Here is a 21,411-nt window from a genome sequence, read left to right as displayed (position 1 = left end):
AGAATTTGTAATTTTATATTTTCATTTTATTTTATTTTTTATTTTTTTATTTTTTATATTTTCATTTTAATGATACAATGAAAAATGTTTTATAGGAATAAACATAAAACTTTCTTTGATCATGACCATTTCAATTGAAAACTTTTTTATAGAAGAAAATTTTTTAAGTCCGTGTTTCTCCAACTGGGTACCAGGCTTATAACCTATGATAGTTTCAAAATAAATTTTCCTTTGAAAATGAGTTTTTATGTTACTCGAGGTTAAGAAACCTTATATGATGAATTTAAACAAACAAAAAACCAAACTCATATGTGCTCTCTTTGGCATGATTTATCTACAGATTCAGACATAAGTGGCAGTTTGATTCCAATCTGTTATAAATTTCCAGTATCCATTTCTAATGCATTTGCTGACATTTTAAGTTTGTAGACCATGTCTGTTGATACTCTTTCAGTTTGTACAAAACACTCCAACACTCCACTGCTCCAACTCCCCCAGGTGTATGCTTTACAGCACAAAATTTTGTTGCCACTGAGGCATTTTGGTAAAAGGACCCTTGAATGAATATTTTAAAATATTTTTTTATATATCAGTTTTTTTAAGCCTGTAAAGGCAGAACCTAGATATTCTTTTGGGTCAAGACTCAAAGAAACAAACATGGAGATGATATTAAGGTAACACAAATGAAAAGAAGATAAAAAAGATGTCCATTTCTTTGAAATCTGAGATGGAAATTCAAAGTGTCATATGTTTGTCGGATTAGAAGTGCTCTGCAGAATTCAAAATACTGGCCAAGAGTATTGCTTTGGTGATTTGTATTCCTTCTCCCTTCAAAACATAAGAGATGAAACTTTTCTTTTAAGTTAAAAAATGGTTCTGCAAACCATAACATTAAATGAAACTTAGAAATATCAGTTGGGGCTGACAGGGCAGGATCCATGAGTAAGAAGGTTGGGTTGTTATAGGCGACATGAGACATTTTGAGAACTGCACCCAAATTTGGGAGTTACAGTTGTGAATAATCCCTTTATTTAGGTAGATTTCCCAACATCATTGAATGTTCTCACCTGAAACATTTTATATTCCTGTGTTTCCCTGCTATTAAATACTGACTCTAAAAATAATAATTTATACATAGATGAAAACTTCTATGTGAATGTCTCTTGCTCATCTTGCCTCCTACTACATATAAGTGGCAGTGGTTCCATATAATTGAGAAGATGAGGCTGACCTGAGTGAGCAAAAATAAATAAATAGATAGATAGATAGATAGATAGATAGATAGATAGATAGATAAATCATTCAAGCATAGGACATGGCAAGTAGAAAAAGAGATGCCAGAAGCAGGTGTGTGGTTCGCATATATGTAAATACCTGGATCATAGAGTTCTAAGTCTGGGTGCATGTTTCACAAGACTTCTCTCATATTAGAATGGCCTAGAAGGCTTGTTAAAAATACAGATTATTAGTCTCCACCTAGGATTTCTGATTTAGTAGATTGGGGGTAAGGCTCTCTAAGTTGGATTTCTAACAAGTTCCTCTGTGATGCTGTTGCTGCTAGTTCCAGGGACTACATTTTGAAAATCACAGGTCTATTATAAGACTTAATAGATTTATAGGTAGTTAGGCCCACAGCTCTTATGTACATGAAGTCCCATCTTTCAATTGTTACTGTTTCTCCTGTACGAAAACTATGTGTCAGATCTTACACAAGAACAAACTTAAACTCACTCTCTCAGCTCAACCAGAGCAACTAGAAACAAGGGATACTGAAGGAGTAAAAAGAAAAAAGGAAATTGGAGTTTATCCAGGCCCTATTATATCTATGTCTATAATATTACTCTGGTTCTTTTGGATCAATAAGAAGAGACCATGGTTAACCCAAATGTAGCATGAAAAAAAATGCATTGCCTTGATTTTATATAATTTTCTAAGATTTAATCTAAGAACATTCATGTACATAGAGACTTTAAGGTGAACATGTATTATAGTTTTCCTACACACATTCCGAAGGAACTATAGATCCATCAGAAGTAGTGAATTTCAACCACTACTCAAGTGGATTTCCACCAACACTGAAGTTACTTCTCTCTTCTTCCACAAGCTAAGCCTGTACTTCTCAGAGAGCCATTGAAATACTCTGTGCCCCAGCTTTTCTATCTATATTTCTTTTTAAGAAAAAGAAGTCCCAGTTCTTATTTTTTGTCAGGGATGTTATATATAACAACCATACACATGATGGTCATGCAACTCTTTGAAAGAAGGCACTAAACAAATCCGAAGAACTGCATTATAATTTTCTTAGACCTTAGTTCCCAATAGAATTTCCTAGTTCCCAAAGAATTCTCCGATTCTACTTCAAAGTTTGCTTATATCCAAACAAACAAATAAATAAATAATTTTTTTTCGACTTTAGGGTATGCTTCAAAATATTTTTACCACAGCCCTGAAATCATTTCAGTTTTGTAAATTAAACAATGGCCTACATCACTCGAATTCTATAAAGTCACCAGTTTGATTTCAGTGCCTCTTCTTAAAGACCGTTAATAGCAGCTGGCAGTGAAAGACTGAAATCAAGCCTTGGAACAGAATTGTCTTTATTCAGATTGCTCTCCATATAAAATGCAGCCCAGGAATATCAGCAGTAGCGTTTCTTGAACACTAGAAGTCATGGAGAAATCATGAAATGGGGCATTACCTCAGGACTACATTTCTACACTAGAAAAGCTCAGCTACACCTGTGCTTAAAATAAATAAATAAACAACAACAATGGAAAAATAATACCCCCAGCTGGTACAAAACGGAAGTATGACAAGCTCCTCTTTCCCACCTGCCTGCAAGAGATACTGCATTTGAGTCAGTGAAACAAAGTTCTTCAATCTCTGTAGGACACTTCCACTGCCACCTACAGTAGGCCTGAAGGGAGACAGAGGCTGGGAGGAAAGGGAGACAGTCAGGATTCCAGCTTCCTGCTCAAGAGCCACATTCATCCATTCGCTCCCGTAATGCCGAGTACCTCCTATCTGCCAGACAATAGTAACAAGAATGCTACCAATAACACAGCAATGTATTAAATGCTAGCTCTGTAGCAGACACTATTCGATCACTATTACAAGTATTACTTCATTTAGTTATCCAGCAGTTTATAAGATAGATACTCTTATCGTTTCCATTTTAACAGGTGAAGAAACCAAGGCTCAAATAAGAGGAAACTACTCTTTCATGGTCATTCAGCACATAATCGCTAGAGCCAGGAGTCTGTGCTCTCAGCCAGGTCTATCTGACCCCAGACTTCAAGCTCTTACCTTCGGGGCTGTGTTGCCACTACTCTACACTGGGCAGGGCCATGAACATCCAATAAAGAACAAGACACACACCATCTCTGCCCCGAGGAGCATATAACCTCAACCGATCTGGGCTTTAGTTTCCTGTGTGCAGGCTGGGGTAGGTTATGGCATAGTGTGGCTTTGTTTCTAGATCTTCTGTAAATCCCAGGCAATTAAATGAAGGCTTTCATGAAACCAGTACATCTAATTAGCAGAGGAGTTTCTGAACATGTCTTCTTGGGTAATGCATAGTCATCTCGGAGAGTTCACTGAACTTGAGCTCGTGCACTGACATCTTGGGGAAAGGCACCATCTAGGATAAGATGAAGACAGAAGAATGGATTATGTTTATTTTCTTGGCTTAAAAATTCTCCTTGTCCAGAGGAGAGTCAGCTGTCAAATCCAACTTACTAGAGGAAACAGCAGAAATGAAGTCTGTTTCTATAGCTCTCTCCCCTTGGGGACCCAGTGTCTCACAACAAGTACATTTCCATTTGAAGAAATCCTTAAATGAATCCCACACCCCAAGGTAGGTGTTTGTGTACACTCTGCAGATCCAGTTCCCTGGCTCCACATTTAGGGCAAGTTAATTCTAACAATCCCCACCTGCATCTCTTCTAACTAAGGGACGTCCTTTGGTTTTTAATAATCTTTCCTTATCATTAGCTGCCTACTTCCTGCCCCCCCCCACATATTTATATTTATTTTCTAGCCAGAAATTCTAACCAGTTGTACATTGGTAGTAAAAAAATCAACAATATAAACTGTAACTTTGTGGTTTCCTATTGTGTTTTGTTATATCTCTTTCCTCCTTGGAAAGATACAGAAATGGCAGCTTAAAGAAACCAAGGCAGAGTAAATCTAATATCCAAGGAAATGTGCAGAATGGAAGAGGACAAACCAGATTATAAAACAAGTTACGGTATCCCAAAAATATGTGGCTGGTGCAAAAAAAGATACTGACCTGATAAGTCTGCACCTGAGAGACAAAATGTATGATTATTTGACTCTGAACAATGGGAGAGTTAGAACTTGACTGTAAACATCATCATTGCTCTTTTGTTGTTGCTGTTGCTGTTGTTGCTGTGTTGTCACGCTGTCTGGCAGAAGCATGGGAACAAAACAATAACTGCAGCACTTTGTTTTTCCATAGAGGATTTTTTCTTGAATTTCCTTGAGGTCATGTAAGGAAGCTTCTTCAATAAATCAGGCAATCTTCAAATATTTGTGAAGCACCTCGTGTATGTAAGATGCTGTCCTAAACCCCTTTAGAAGCTTACAGTCTAATTGAAGGAGACACAGAACATATACTTGAAAATATAAGTAAGGTGGGGCACCTGGCTAGCTCAGTCAGTGGAACGTGTGACTCTTGATCTCAGGGTTGTAAGTTCAGCCTCACATTGGGTGTAGAAATGACTTAAAAAAAAAAAAAAACTTTATAAAAAGACAAATAATTTTTTTCTTTTTTTTAAAGATTTTATTTATTCATTCATAAGAGACAGAGAAAGAGAGAGAGAAAGAGGCAGAGACACAGGCAGAGGGAGAAGCAGGCTCCATGCAGGGAGCCCAATGTGGGACTTGATCCCGGGTCTCCAGGATCACGCCCTGGGCTGAAGGCAGGCGCCAAACTGCTGAGCCACCCAAGGATCCCCGAGACAAATAACTTTTTAAAAAGAAAGAAAATATAACTAAAGCATTAAAGCCTTTCACACAGATTTTTCATAGGGGCGCTTCTTTCTATAAACATGTGCTCCAAGCTCATCTGTTAGTATCTTAACTTTCTAAGGGTTATCACAGCACCATAAGATATGCGCAATTTTCATAATAAATCTTGGCAAGCAGATCAAGGATTCTCTTCTTTAACAAAATCAATCAAGTAGAATTTAGAAAAAAAAAAAAACAACTTGCTACATTGAACCACTGAAATAACTTCAGTTATCTCATTGTCAAATAATTTTTTTAATTCTACATTATGATTGAAGAGTGAAGAAAAAAAGAAGAGAGGGAGATAGCTCTGACCTGGGAGCCAACATAATACATCTTAAAGAACTTCAAAGTAAAACAATTATCTCAGCAACAGGGATGATTTGGCGTCCCTTTGTTAGCCATTTATGTCACATGTGTAATACTTTGACATTAATTTAGAAACTGGCATTTCTAGAGTCTTGCCATATTGCCAGGATATTTCTGTCTCGATAATATATTGATTATATTATTGTAATGAGTTGGCCAGTGACTCAGAGATATGAAGAAATTATACTAAATTTATCTGAGAGAAGTAATGAGGAAAACTTCAGAATTATTATATGCATGCTTCATATCCTTGTCATGGTAACACTCACCTATTTTGTAACTTGAGAGCAGCTCGGGCTCTTTAATGTGAATCAGAAGCTGTAATTCTTTGATGTTATATAGTACTTAACCACATGGACTGCTGCTTAAAACATAGTAAAAATCCTCCCCAGTTATAAAAAGATATTTAAGAAAAAAAAAACACCTAGATAAGTGAAACCTTGACTCTTGGTTCCTTTCCTGAAAATGCTCGTGGGTGTCTAGTTTTTAAAACCTCATAGCCAGTTTTGGTAGTTATCGTTCAGTTGCCATAGATATGTTGACCTATCACAGGTGAGAGGTAACCACGTCAATGACTAAATCCACCAGCCTGCTTTTAGACTATGAGGTTAAACCATAGGGCAGTTTGTCAGGTGGTATCACCATAGAGGGCTCTGAGTTCAGAATATACATCCCTCTCTCACTAAATGCCTCTTGAGGATGTATTCTCACGGTCACAGTTCCTTTTCTGCATGTTTTCTTGTCATTGCCTAGGGCACGTAACACATCTGAGGGCACTGCCCTGTCTCCTACATGAAGCCTCCAACATGCGTGATCACCTCAACCTCCTTATGGTTAGTGTGCTATGGAGGTTAATTCCCTTTTGTCTGTGCTTTTTTCCCCCCATCTTCTTTTTTTTTTTTTTCCCCACCCCCCCCAACCTGAGCGACACATGGACTATTTGCCAATTGCTAAAATGTAGAAAGATGATGATGGCAGTTAGCGGGGGGTTCTGTGCCTCACCTTCAGCAAGTCACAGAGAATGGGCACACTCATCTCCAGGCGGTCACAAGCTGCTGCGAAATCTTGTAGAACCGTTAGTGAGGTTGTGCCAGGCAGGTTAGCTGGTGTGAATCGTCGTGTTAGATCGTAGTTCCTATTCCAGTCTGATCTTGATGTTATGGTTGGTTAAGTATCATTGATGAGCCAGCCGAGATCCTAAAACAAACCAATAGCATTCTTTAAAACAGATTTTCCAAAAATAAACAGAACTACAGAAGAGAGTCTTGTCATACAGGCTGAAAGTCTTTTCCTTTTGCCAGATTTGTTTTACTCTATCTTGCATATATCTCAAGTGCTTAGTATATTTTGAGGAAGGTATTAAGCTGCTTGAAATGCTCCATTCATAAAAGATGAATACAACGTTGTGTTATTATACCGTATGCCTACTAGTAACTCCAATTAGGTAGTTATTTTGTGCAATTAAGGTACTTGTTTTTATGGGTTTCTTTTGTTTTATTTGATTCTAAACAATCAAGACCATTTTTAAAAGCCAGCTTACACTATTCTCCAACCCCAACGTTGCCAGCTATGGTGTACGCTGTGGTATTAACACTGCATCATTTTAATATTTGACATAATGCTTTGTAGCAGCTAAAATTTAAAAGAGATCACATTTATTTTAAGATCATTATAAAATTATTGTGGTGCAGCCAAGCAGATCGTTCTCATTTTGCTAAAGCCAAGCTTTTCTGTCCATCAGAATTACCTTCCCGCACGTATTTTCTATACAATAAAAGACAACAGGTCTTGTGATAGTCATTCCTGCTTTTACATAGATATTCCATTAACGCATAAAATGCTGGAACATCCTTCGCTCCCTGTGTGTCTGTACTTCCGTAATCACTAGTGGGCTATGAGTGAGAATGTAAGTTAACTTCTTGAATCACACATGTCCATGTTGTAATCATAGAAGTTCTCTGCAATTAGAAGAGCAGAAAGAACAGTTCGGGCCCTTAGGGAAGCAGAGGCGAACACCTTGGAGTACATTAGTTGTGTTTCTTTCAGAGTTTGCTCAGCAGATTCTGAATCGTGAAATCTTTGCCCTCTCTTTGGAAGAAAGCCACAAGAATCGCTTGAGATGTAGAACGCGTGAAAGGCAGTTGTCTTATTCAGCTTTGCAGTGACTGACAGTCTCATTGGAGAATGAGCCATTTCAATTTATCTTCAATCTACAAATATTAAAATGAATTTTCTCTCTAACCCGTAAATAAGTTATAATAATTAGAGATTCATTCATATAATAATATGTATGAAGTCAAATACGTTGCCCTTATTTCTTGGTTTCTAGGAGCTGAAGTGTATGTTTAGTTGCTATTGGGGTATGGATTTATAAGAGAATGTACCAAAAATGTGAGAAAAATGATAGTCATATTTTTGAGTGATTTCAACCATTTTTTTTCAGTTTAGAAAACATGTGGAGACAAAAAGAGTGATTAAATTGATTAATAACCAGATGAGTGTTTTTCCTTTTCTTTCTTTCTTCATTTCTTTTTTTAAGATTTTATTTATTTATTCATGAGAGACACAGAGAGAGAGAGAGAGAGAGAGGCAGAGACACAGGCAGAGGGAGAAGCAGGCTCCACGCAGGGAGCCTGATGCGGGACTCATCCAGGGACTCCAGGATCACGCCCTGGGCCGAAGGCAGGTGCTAAACCACTGAGCCACCCAGGGATCCCCTTTTTCTTTAAATATTTGATAAGAAGGCCTTTATTTTTTGTTTTATTTTTTATTTTTCCATTAACTGTACTGTTAGGAAATTTGTCCTGAAATTGATCCTAAATCTTACCCAAGTTTGACCCATTTTAAGCTTTGCTGTAACTAGGGATTGAGAAGAAAATGGTTTTCTTTTTATTAATACTATGTAATCATTTTTCATGATTTTTTAAGATTCCACCTGGATTAGGTGTCATTCCCCTCTCTCCCTTCAGAGCGTTCATCTAGAGAATCAGGATATTTAAATGTTGCTAACTGCACATTTTATCTTATTGGATCTTTCAGCAAAGTTCAACGAAGTTGACCACTGTGCCTCCTCCGTACACTTTCTTCTTCTTGTTGACCGTAACCTCTTCTTGTTGACCAAAACCTCCTGGTTTTCTTCCTTAGTAGTACGTCCTTCTCATTATCCTTCACTAGCTCTTCTTCTATTTGAACTCTAAATGTCAGATTGTTTCCTGGGGCTTGGCCCTTCTTTTTAACATACACACTCTTCCTGGGTGATTCCATCCAGCTCCATGGTGTCTTTTGGGGGAGCAGATGGCTCTCAAATGTTTCTTTCTGGTCACAATACCCCCTAAAACACTAGAACCCTATATCTAACTGCTGACCGGACACTTCGACTTAGATGTCCAGTAGGCATCTATGAATCGAAAAGGCCAAATGGATAGCTTATAATTTTGGCCCTCCGGACTTGTACTCCTCCTGATAATTCACTATCAGAGGATACAGATTTACTATTTACCTGCTTGCTAAAGCCAAAACCTTGATTATGCTCTTTCCTTCAGTTCAAGCTGCTGCTAATCCATCAAGACAATAGCTGTTCTCTTGGCAAAACATATGAGACAGTTCTTGTCGTTCAGAGTTAGCAGAAGTTTCTCCTGACCATGAGAGCCAGTGTAGACACCTAGTCGTTTTCTAGCCTGTCATACCAGTTTAACTATCTGAATAGTTCTTATCTCCATCAGAGAATTTTCTTATTTGTTATTTGTGGAGTTTTGTCTCTTTCCCTGACCTTTGTGAGGCATTGAATAAAACAGTTGTTGAGTGAATGAAGGTTTGCTCATGCATAGTCATAAATACCTGTCGATGATCATCCAGGTTCCAGGTGCTGTGCTAAGGATATAGAGACACTTGCCTGCCCTCACTGGTTTCTCAGTGTAATGAGGGAGTGAGCCGTACCAAGAACGATTACGGTGCAGGTATAAAGAATAAAACAGAGGAAGCTTGCCCAAAGTACAGACACAGCTTAGAACAGGATATAGTTAACTCTAAGAGCAAGCGTGATGATGGAGGAATCCCAGTAGAGGGATATTTGCTTGGGTTTTAAAAGATGAAATGGGGGGCGGGGGCGCCTGGGTGGCAGAGTCAGTTAAGCATCCAACTATTGGTTTTGGCTCAAGTCGTGATCTCAGGTCCTGGGACCAAGCCCCACACTGGGCTCTGCACACAGTGTAGAGTCTGCTTGAGATTCTCTTCCTCTCTCCCTGCCGCTCCCACTCATGTACCCTCTCTCTCTGAAATAAATAAGTCTTTAGGGAGAAAAAAAAGAAAGATGAAGTGGGACTTTTCCCATAAGCAATGGGAAAAGAATAGGGATTTCCAGACTGAGTTACTAGCATATGCCAAGGCACAGTGGTATCAGTGGTATGCAGAACCTGGGGGAAATCTGCAAGCCTTTGTTTTTGCTGAAGCATGGAATGTGCATGGAGAACGGAGGGAATTAAGCTAGAAAGGCAGGCCATGGGCAGCAAGGGCCTGGTTTTTCCTATTATTAGGAAGGTCAGACTTCATCCTGTGGGTAAACTAATGAATTTTGACAGTTTTTAGCCAGTAAGAAATATGTTTACATTTTAATTTTAGAAAGTTTTTTTTTTTTAAGCTATAGTACAGCAGAGGGATTTAGAGGCAAGGAGCCCAGTTAGGAGGGCAGAGGTAAGGCCATAGACGCAGACTTGAATGACGTAAACATGTTGGTGAAGAAGAATATAGAAATGGAGAAAGAAGTCCAAGGTAAAGTCTGTTGTATCTGGTAGTCTGTGGAATGCCGGGTGGTTCATGGTGGAAATGAGAGAGGATGACGCTGGGGTTTCTATCTCTGGATCCTAGGCCCCTGGGGTGACACTAAGCAAAAACAGGAGGACAGGTTTATGTGGGAATAGTATTCGTTTGGTAAATATAATATATATTGAATGATTATATATTACATATTATATAAATCCATCTAGACAAATGGACAAAGATATCTATTATCTCTCTCTCTACCTACCTATGTATCTACAGACAGAGTTATATGTGCTTCCCCCCCCCCTTTTTAAATGAGTTTAATTTAGACTTCCCGAGTTGGAGGATTTACAGGAAATCCACTGCAGGGTAAAAATTATCCGACTTTATTATGTTCAGATCTTAAAGTCGAGTCCTAACTTTGCCACTACCTAAGTGTGTGATTGTGGGATTTCTCTGCTTTTTGTTTCCTCACTCTGTCATTCTGATACCAGGATATTATTTCCAAGAGAAAGTTACTTTATGACTGTAAACCTTTCCTACTTGAAAATCTATTCTAGTTCTTCAGTCTTTATCTGCACACTCACAGAATAATAGAATTCTAGGTCTTAGAAGGACTGTAAACCAAGTGTCTACCTTTCTTGCCCTTCATGTCCATTGAGAAAAGAGAGGTGGACAGAATTTGGTTTATTGCAGTGAGTTTATGTTGGGATGAGCATTGGAACCCAGAACTCCAAACTTCTAGTACACCATCTTGATGACCTACTTCACCAATTCTGACTGTCCTGTGGTCCTAAACACCCATATAACTGGACATTTGGAAGATACAATTCCTTTTTTGTTGATTCGTCCTTTTTGGGAACCGGAATATGCTGAGGATGGGAGGAGAGGGAAGCGCAGTGGTGTCCATCTGGTCCCTCAAGGGCTTCAACATGGGTTAGTGTAGCCGTTGGTGACTCCTCTAGTAACTCAGGGTTTGCTTGAGAGAGACCCTGCCCTTTGCTCCTTCCTGCGTTCATATTCTTTCTACTAAACTTTCTACTAAAACCAGACCCAGATAGTGTAATGTGTGATTGTAAAAGAAGAGGGTCAACCTCAGTTCTGACATATATTTGCACATCCTGGGGTTTTAAACAAACAAAATGAGTGTTCATTGCTGATTCATGTTTTCCTTTTGGTCCCTAGATCCTTTTCTGCCATCGTCATGTGACATGCACCATGGTGACTTTCATCCTATAATGCATTCTGGGTTCTCCTAAATCTTAAAGCACTTTATAAAAATAAAACCATAGGTCTCATTTTTCTGATGAAGAGAGCAAGGCATAGAGAGGTTTTACAAAGTGATACAACAAATAAAGGAGGAAAAAGAATCCAGGATCTTTTTTTTTTTCTCTCCATTAAATGATACTCTCTCTTATGCTTTTCTGTTGTCAAAAGCCCTCTCTACATTCTGTATTGTTAGGTCATCATCTCCTATAGTTTGCACAATACGATGTATTATGGATTGCTCACAAAGCAGCAGATATGAATTCTTTATAATGGATTTATTCTTTTCAATTTTTTGTCATCTTTGGGCTTAATAGAAATAGTGCAGCATGTTATATTGTGTGATCTGTTCCTAAATAGATAAAAGATTTCTGTGTTTTGAAGGAAACATTTATATTGGTTAATTTGCTGCATTGCCTGCAGGAATGTTAGTCTGCAGGAGAAAAACAACTGTTTCCTGACAAGATTTTCCTTAACTCTGCTAGAAACTCTTATTCTAACAGTAAAATAAAGAGAAGTAATCCATAAACAATTAAACAGTGGTGTCTTCAGGAATGTTTACCACCACCACCACCACCACCACCACCACCACCACCCCAGACAGAACACCTAAGATTGCGAGATGCAGAGGCATCTTTTCTTACACGAAGACAGGCTCTCTCTTAATTCCCTTCCCAGCTCAGAAGCCACAACACTACGGATGGCGTGAGTGTGCAAGACGTGAACCTAGACATTTTCTCCGCGGCCATCAGGTTCCCGGTCTGCTCTTCGGAGAGCCACGAGTCTATAATCGAAACAGAATGTGTGCTCTCCTTTAAGAAATTAAACGCCACTGTCCACAATGTGCAAAAGACTGTGAAATTGAAAGTGTGTCCCTGGAGTGGATGAAAAAAAATAATAATAAGTGGCAACTCAAAAACAGACTACTGGCAAATAATCAATTATCTTCTGAATTACTATACAAAACTACAGTTCATTTTGCCAGCCCGTTGGGGAAAGAGCTCCGCACAGGAGGCAGTCGGCCTAGACTGGGGAGTTGTTTTCAGTTGCCTTCCAGGTACCTTCGTGTAAACAGCCACTGGCCGTGGTGCTGGCGTGACGCAACGGGAGGGCTCGCCTAATTGGTCTGTGGGACTAACTACGAAAGAGCAAACTCCTCCGAAAAGAAATCCTGTGCCTGTTTCATCTTTGCAGTTAGAGTGGGACTCACACAGCTTAATTTTTAAACCTGGGGTAGCATTTTCCTCAAGATTAAAGACTGGGGGAGGCTTTGCAGGCACAGCTCTATGTTAGAGGGCCATCTCCTTGGCCTCCAGGTGGACTTAGAGCACAGGCAAACAGGAAAAGGAATGAGGTTCTACCCCTGGCTGCTAATACAGATAAAATGGGTAGATTTGTTTATAACTAGTTGCTGTACATTTAGAGAGATTTTCATTTCCCCGAATCTGTAGATGCTTCAGGTAGGTGACTGGATGGTTAGTAGCAAAGATAGGCTTGATGCAAAAAGAATATAGATTTCTTATAGTAAAGAGGCTGAGATTTTTTTTTTTTCATCAGGCCTTCTCTGAGGAAGATATACTTTCATAGACTGGGTAGGAAGGATGCCTATGATTAAAAATGGGAATGGGGGTCGTGTGAATGGCTGACTGGCTGAGGTTTTGTGTCAGTAAAATTTTAAGTGAACCATAAAATGTATATATTAAAGTTTAATAAACAATGATCCGTTCTGATAACTTCCCAGAAACGTAGGCCCGTGGAAACTGGGAGAGTATTCAGCATTTTGCTAACTAAGAAGAGCACCGTAGATGAAGCAGCTTTGGAACCCAGCTGAAAGGGAGACTGTACAAGAAGGAGACACTGCAGCAGAAAGATCTTCAGTTCTCCTTGCACTTGTTTATTTTTTTTTAAATGGGGAGAAAATGTACTGTTTTTAAAAATCTGGTCACCAGAGTTGTAAGTTCCCTTCCTACAGAGTCCTGGCTCTCCCCTCCTTAATAAAAGCACTCTCCTCCCCCAGACAGACTACACCCGGCCTGTCCCCTCCCATGCCCAGACACACACGCACAGGCATGTGACCTCACCCATTTACAGATGAGGACACAGATGCTCATCGACCAACAAGGACAGGTGATTAATAAATGGCAGCACCGGGGTTTATCAAGTCATGTTTAGTCATTATACACACTATCTCTGTTACCACTCGTAAGTCACTGTGTTTATAGGCCAAAGAATAACCTGTCGTCTTTACTGACATCTGAAATCAGAAGAGTTCAGCAGCGTGCTAATTTACTCTTCCAAAATGCACTTACTCTTCATCTATTCTCTAGCCACTCCTTAAAAAAAAAATATTTTTTTAAGTAGTTAATACAAACGCATAGTTGAAGAAGATGATGACGGCCCGTAGGACAAAGGAGTGTACAGTGCAACCATGTCTGCATCCTTCCCTGCTCCGTGGGATCCTCGGGGGTACCCACTTCCCTAGTTTCTTAGGTTTTCTCCCTAAGTTAAAGGTTCCTTGTATCTACGAACATTTATGTCTATTCTCCACTACTTTTCTGCTTTCCATAGACAGTGGCACGTAGTACACAGCTGATCTCATTGCTCATTTTCACTACACCTGTTAGCAAAATCCCAGGTCTGCCGAGCCCACCAGACGTGAGATTATTTGCTGTTTTGCAATATGAGAGGCTGCATGAAATTAAGTCTTGACTTGGCTCTTTCTCAACTTGTAAAGGATAGAATATTCTCTCTTTGTATCTTGCAGGCATTATTAATTGATATGTTGTCAGCACTTCCATAAATATTTCTATGCTGTAGTGATTTTTCTCATTGAAATGTATGCTGTGACAATTCAGCACATTTCTCCACCTATTAGATCAGATACCATCAGTGAGAAGAGAGTGAAGCAGCTCTTACTAGGTACATCGATTCTTTCACGCCTAAATTACATTGCACTGCATTGAATACTGTTCTGAAAGTTTGGAATAATACGGTGCTACGGAACCATTTAGGCCACCCCAAGGCCTGGAGAGAACTGAGAAATCTCTGAAGAGGGAGTTGACTCTCTTATACAGTAAGATCAATATCACGATGAGTTACTTTTCATGTAATCTTTCAAGATTACAGAATATTATAATATTCTACTCCCTTTATTGGTAATTTGCTTGTTCATTAGTACATCAACTATTGAACTTAGGAGTTCTGAAGCTTATTATTTATCTCGGTGTTTTTTTCTTTTTTTAAAGATTTTATTTATTCATTCATGACAGACACAAAGAGAGAGAGAGAGGGAGAGAGGCAGAGACACAGGCAGAGGGAGAAGCAGGCTCCACGCAGGGAGCCCGACGTGGGACTCGATCCCGGGTCTCCAGGATCAGGCCCTGGGCTGAAGACAGCGCTAAACCGCTGACCCAACCGCTGACCCAACATCTCGATGTTTTGAAAACATGACCAATACTGGATTTTCATACTGTGCACAGTTGTCAGGCATACTGGGTATTTCATTGACAGTCTCTGCTAATTTAGGGGATTTTTGCTACCCAACAAATGGCAACAATATACTATTGCAAAATATGCTTTTCAAACGTCAGCCTTTTCTCTTTGCTTTCTCAGAAACTAGTTGATTTCTACCCTCTCATAGATTGACCGAAAGATCTCAAACCGCTTAAGATGCTGTTCTGGGACTAACCCAAGACATGAGTTTTCATTAGATTAGATACAGGGTTTCATTCAACATCTGGCAAAAACCTAGATGCATTTTTATGCTCCTTGAAGGCTCTATTTGCCCGAGAACTTCTGGATCACATCTTCCAATTCAGAAGAGTATCTAGTTTAATTCCACACATAAAAATGCATTGGTAATGTATTTAGACAATGTTTTGGATTCCGGAGGACAGAATTTCCTAGAAATTTAGATTGGCAATTGCGGTTAATATATTAGTTCAACTCAAGTTGTTGAACAAATGGTAGCTATGACAATAGAAGAAGGAGTCTTCAGGGGGTTTTTCCCAGAATATTTCTGCTTTGTTCTGTTGCCTTGTATCTCAGATTGTTTCCAAAATGCTAATTTGGGTTTTTGAACAAATCTGTGGAATCTATTTATGATTCCTTCTTTAGATTTATTTTTTGAATAATCACCATAGAATGTGTGGATGTTTAGTAGAAAAAGAAGAAATTTAGGAACTTGGTCAGGTACAGGGGAGGATTCATTTGTGGGTATAGGTGATATGGCTGCTTTGACTCCTTCCTGTCTGTAAAACCATTTGTCGGATGAACATTCAAGAATGCTCACAGAAGGGAACGCCTGGGTTGCTCAGTGGTTGAGTGTCCGCCTTTGGCTCAGGGTGTGATTCCGGAGACCCAGGATCGAGTCCCACATCAGGCTCCCTGCATGGAGCCTACTTCTCCCTCTGCCTGTGTCTCTACCTCTCTCTTTCTGTGTCTCTCATGAATAAATAAATAAAATATTTAGAAAAAGAACACTCACAGAATAATGAAATTTAAGCATCAAAGAATTGATCACCTAAGTAAGAGTTGCTTCACTCTCTTCTCACTGATAATGTGTAAGGACAAGTGAGAGAAAGGAAGGGGAGATGTTCCCAGGAAGAGCTGCTAATATCCTCAGTGTGCTCATGTGCCCTGGAGGCTGGACCCTTGGAATTTCCCACAGCCCAGGATCACTCTGTCCTCCTATAAAGAGTCAAATATCCCCCAAATGCCCCTGTGCGATGCCTACAGAGTTCTACTTTTTAAGGAATGGCCTGTACCACCAGCAATGGGTTCCTAAGGTGACCCCTAGTAACATCTATTTTCCAAAGGACAAATTATCCCTCCCAAGAAAGAGAATACTAGATTATTATTATTATTTTTAAGGTTCTGATGATGGTGGTTTTTCTAGTTCTTCCCTCTTCTCTTTAGTAGCTCCTACAGTTCACTGCCTCCCAGGGAAGACCTGGAATAGGCAAATAGTATTGTTAGTCCCAGGCTGTAAGTTTGTATTAAACCTGGGAAAGTAAGCTCCAACTTCAGTTTTCACTTCATTCTTTAGCTTCCAAATTGCAAAATGATTATACATACCTACAATTTTCAGAATGTCAAGTTGAGTACATGGTGTACCATATATTTATTACATATTTGTGAAATCTTTTTATTGAAGTGTAAATAATTCTCCTTATTTCCTACTCTATTTGGCATGACCTGCTAAAAATGCATAATAGGGAATTGCACCTCCCTCTTGCCACCACAGTCTGGTCAATTGAAAGAACTCATTGCTGTTTACTTAGAGGCTTCTCTGAATTGCTCTAGTCTTCTGCTTTGTCTTACGTACCTATTACAGACTTCCTCTTGAATTTCCAGCTTTACTCAGATAACTTTGGGAGAACCCCATCTAAACACATGCATGGGCACACACACACCCACACACGCACACCCATCTGTCTGACACCCTGATTCTTAACATACCCCAACATCACACAAGCATCTGCCTTTCCTGACACACTCTATGTGTTACATGAGAAAATATTCCATTGGAATTTATCAATGTTTATGTTTTCAGGCTAGCCATTTATCATTACAGAACCTATTGTACCATCCCTGCTAATTAAATTTGTTGAGAATGAGGAGGTTTCCTAAAACAGAGTTCTATGATAGCCTCAAATTGAGCTGAATAAAAATCAGTGGGGATTAGAGAAAGGTGGTCTTGACACCAAAATAGCATTAGATTTCATATCCTCATTGGAAATATTATTTCTTTTTTGGAACTGTCTCTTCCTTCACATTATAAGACATGAGATATGCCTCGGCACTCACTTGTGCTCTGTGTGTGTGTGTGTGTGTGTGCTCTCCGGGTGTGTCTCCCGGAGTGGAGTCTAGTAAAACCAGATTCTTTGGGTGGACAGAAGAAATGTACGGATTTCTTATTGTTTGCTTTTAGTCAACTAGACTATTAAAGATGGCCTTCTTTATGTTTTCCATTTATAGTGTATACCTGCTTATCCATATACTTTCAGATCAATAAAAGAGTGGATATTTAAAAGTATCCATGGTAGCCAACAGCTGGAATCATGCCAGGCATCTTTACATTTTAAATTCTTCCTGGGCTCTAGAGGTAGATGAGGCCAACTTTCCTTTTGACTCAGCAGGCAAGTTTTACTATGATAAGAGTATTGCTATTTTAAAAAGCAGCTCTTGACAATCTAACTCCAGAAAGCATTCCCACCCTGTGAAATAGTACAGAGGCACCTGCTTCCTTATTGATGAAACACAGGAAAATAATGCCTGCGAGAAGCAATTTTAATCATTTGGTAGCTTAGCTTCTGACTCCTCAGTAGGTTTCTAACCCAACTGCCAAGCCAGATCTGCTGTCCCAGTTTTTCTGACTGGGGAGGTAGAAGCAATCTAATCCTCTCAGGGTTGGCACACAACAGAAATTGGGCTTGACGAGCCCGTCTAAGAGTGGGGCCTGACTTGGTTGGCTTTGGCCAGGGGCTGGATTCATTCTCAGCATAAGTTTAGGCTTTCACGTTTTATAGGATACCTTCCTATTTTTTTTTTCACTGCTTCATTATAACCAAAGTTTCATTTGTAATCTAATTCTAATTTAGAGTAGCGGGTCACAGTGCTGGCCCTAAAGCTTCGGGATATTTTGAACTCAGTCGCTAATAAACAGTATAAGGCGGTCATTCGTCAGCATTAGGAAAATGTTTATCCCTGGGTATCTCCAAGGGTGAGAGTCGGCAACCTATGGGTAATATTAATTAATTATTAATCTTACAGATGTACTTATTTTGTACATGAATAATCTTGGAGAGAGAGATTTTGTTGCTAACACCACCGGTGTGTCTGTTTGATGATTTGCAAAAGGAAAACTACCTCTTTCTAATCTGAGTCAGTTGATCCAAAACAGTGTTCTTAACCTGGATCTAATTTGACATTGTTGAGAGAGTTGTTATAAAGGGTGTTGAAGAAGCAATGAAAGCCTCCCTCGCTCAGGTCACTTAGTCTGTAAGTACTCCAGGATATTGTTTTTTTTTTTTTATTTTTTTTTTAGTACTCCAGGATATTAGTGGAACCTTTGCAAGTGGCCATCTCAGTGCGTGTGCGTGCCTGCGTGTGTGTGTGTGTAGGTAGTGTAGTGCAGTGTTTGCTCATTATAGGAGACGTTATAAATATTAGTGCTTAGACCATATATTCCTCTGTGAGAAACCGAGCTTATATGTGGGGAAAGGACAGCATCAGCCGCAAGAGTCTGGAACAGATCAGGCTTGCCAATACAACATATCACCATGGATTTATCAGTCATGAATTATAAAAATATGATGATCTTTTCAGTGAGGAAGATATGATTAGTGACAAATGAGAGTGACAGGACTTGATGGTGAGGGCTAGGAACATGGAGGGAATGTGTTAGGTATGATGTCTCCAAACTGTGTATACTGTTATTTTCAGGCTCAGCTGAAAAGATACCATGGGCTGTAAAGCTACTGGCATCTATTTTTGTTTCACCTCATTCTACATTATCTAATTGCTTGTGATCTTGTTTCCAACACTGGACTGTGAGGTCCTATATATTTTATTTCTGTATCTCTGGAATCTGTCAAACATTGGTACTTAATACATATGAGGTCTGTTTAACAAATGTGTAGGAGCCATTTAAGCCACCAACCGTATCCAAAACTGATTTGCCAGGTGTTGGCTACTTCAGCTTAAAAAGGGTCATGGCCTGAGATACCATATTTTCTAGTGGAAAACCAGTTCTTAGAGAAGAATAAAAAGTCTTTTGAAATGCGCTGTGTGCGCATGCAAATACATACATGTATTTGTAACACAGAGCATGTTTTAGAATGAAGTCCTAAGATAACAGAGTTGATAAAGCTCACGTTAGAAACCCCTGGTCCAAATTCTAATCTCAGACCACAGTGTCCTCCAAAGTTTATCAGTCTCCTGATCAGATTCTTCTGTTTTTGGAAATTGATAAAAATATCCCCACTTCTCTCTTTTCTTTGCATTTTTTTAGGTAAAGTGATCAAATGGGAAGGCTTATGAAAAATAATGAGGCATAGAGACTCACACATTAGGAGGTCTGTTCCCTTGTTTTCCCTCTCTTTACAAAGCAATCCTAATCCATTTCATGATGATGTGCTTGGTGCTTAGAAGTTCTATACAGCATTGAGTTACACCCAATTCACATTACTAAGATTGAAAGTGGGTCAAAGTCCCAACTACCCTAAACAGTTACATAGAGTCCAGCATTAGTGCTCTTGAGGATGAGTGAGATCCTGATTGTCACCATCCTTGTCGATAATGTACCAAGCACTGTGCCAGAATTAATGCCAAATAGCATGAGGCCCTTGGCTATAAACAATTACAATTTTACAGGCACTTTTGATCATCCAAACACAAATGATCATACAATATTTTAGATGTTATGCAGTATCTTGTCCAGGATTCAGTAATGTGATCTCTATGATAGTTCTAGAAATGGAATGAAATCAGTGATAGGAGATGGGAATAAGAACAACAGTTAATGGGGGTGGCTTAGTAGGTTAAGCGTTTGCCTTCAGCTCAGGTCACTTCAGGGTTCCGGGATTGAGCCCTGAGTTGAGTTGGGCCCCCTGCTCAGCAGGGAGCCTTGTTTCTCCCTCTCCTTCTGCCCTTCCCCCCTACTCTTGCTCTCTCTTTCTGTCTCAAATAATAAATAAGAAATCTTAAAAAAAAAAAAAAACTAAAACAAAATAGTAGTTAATGAAATTAAAAGTGAGTAAGCTCATTTTTCCAATTCTCAAGATCATTCATAGGTCAAGACTCTTGCCTCCTCAAAAGGAGACCTGTGGATACTTTCAGATTCTTTTTATATTCGTATTAGGCTCTTGGCTCCAGTGTAGCAAGACATCAAACTTAAGTCCACACCATAGATTGTTTAGGTAACATTGGACATAGATCTTCAAAACATCCTATTACCTTTTGTGATTTTCAGAGCAAAAAAAGTGTCTGTAATAATATTCCTAAAATAAGGGATCCCTGCGTGGCTCAGTGGTTAAGCGCCTGCCTTCAGCCCAGGGCGCGATCCTTGAGTCCCGGGATCAAGCCCCACGTCAGACTCCCTGCATGGAGCCTGCTTCTCCCTCTGCCTGTGTCTCTGCCTCTCTCTCTCTCTCATGAATAAGTAAATAAAATCTTAAAATAAATAAATAAAATAAAATAAAGAATATTCCTAAAATAAATAGAAAATTTTAAAAAAACCTGAAAAGTGCATTTCTTTTGCATAAAATGTATTTTTCATATTGCACTGATTTCCATCTTATGCACAGAGATTCATTGGTAAGGGGAAGGAGTTGTTCTGAATAAACTAAGCGTACATAAATATTTTAAAATCGCATACTTAAAATAGATAACTTTCTGATATAAAACATTAGCAGTGATATTTTAAAATATTAATACTAATGTCTTAAGGTAATCAATAAATCACAAAATATGCTGAAAACATAATTTTGTCCTGGAAAAACTGATAATGTTCTTGCCACACATTTTTATCCGTACTAGAAGCAGTAATATATGAAGCTTTAAATAAAGCTTCGATTTCTTTTTCAGTTTTCTTTCATTGATAAAGTCTTTTTGTTGTCTTATAGCAACTTTATAGTGTATTTTAATAAGAGGAAATAGTGCATAAAGCTAAAAACCTATTCTGAATATTTAACAAGGCACGGGACTGTGCCTATTTCTATTTACCAGTGCATCTTCAGTGCCTAGCACAGGGCCTGGAACGTGATAGAAATAGTTGATATTTATTGAATGCATATTATGTACAAGTCATTGTTCTCAGCGCAGTACATGGATTAGCTCATTTAATCTTCACATCAGTCCTGTGAAGTAGGCGCCACTTTAAAGATGAGAAAACTGAGGCCTAGATTGGTGAGTTAAGTTGCCAGTGGTCATATGATTGGTACATAGCAGGACTAAAATCCAAACTCTGGACATCTGGCTCTGACT

At 39.0% G+C, this 21,411-nt stretch overlaps 1 protein-coding gene and 1 long non-coding RNA gene across 3 annotated transcripts in view; one reads left to right on the top strand and one right to left on the bottom strand.

The window, feature by feature from the left end:
• Positions 1–21,411, top strand: part of FIGN (fidgetin, microtubule severing factor) — a 125,205-nt gene that overhangs the window by 59,867 nt on the left and 43,927 nt on the right.
• Positions 1–21,411, bottom strand: part of LOC111094286 — a 30,121-nt gene that overhangs the window by 1,372 nt on the left and 7,338 nt on the right. For both annotated transcript variants that reach the window (XR_005384612.1, XR_005384613.1), the window contains 2 exons: positions 6,403–6,597; positions 3,307–3,640 (listed from right to left, as the gene is read on the bottom strand). This is a non-coding gene — a long non-coding RNA (uncharacterized LOC111094286). The remainder of the gene's footprint in view (positions 1–3,306; positions 3,641–6,402; positions 6,598–21,411) is intronic.

Source organism: Canis lupus, chromosome 36, assembly GCF_011100685.1.
Source record: "Canis lupus familiaris isolate Mischka breed German Shepherd chromosome 36, alternate assembly UU_Cfam_GSD_1.0, whole genome shotgun sequence".
Taxonomy (NCBI): Eukaryota; Metazoa; Chordata; class Mammalia; order Carnivora; family Canidae; genus Canis; species Canis lupus.
This window is presented reverse-complemented; position numbering and strand designations above follow the sequence as displayed.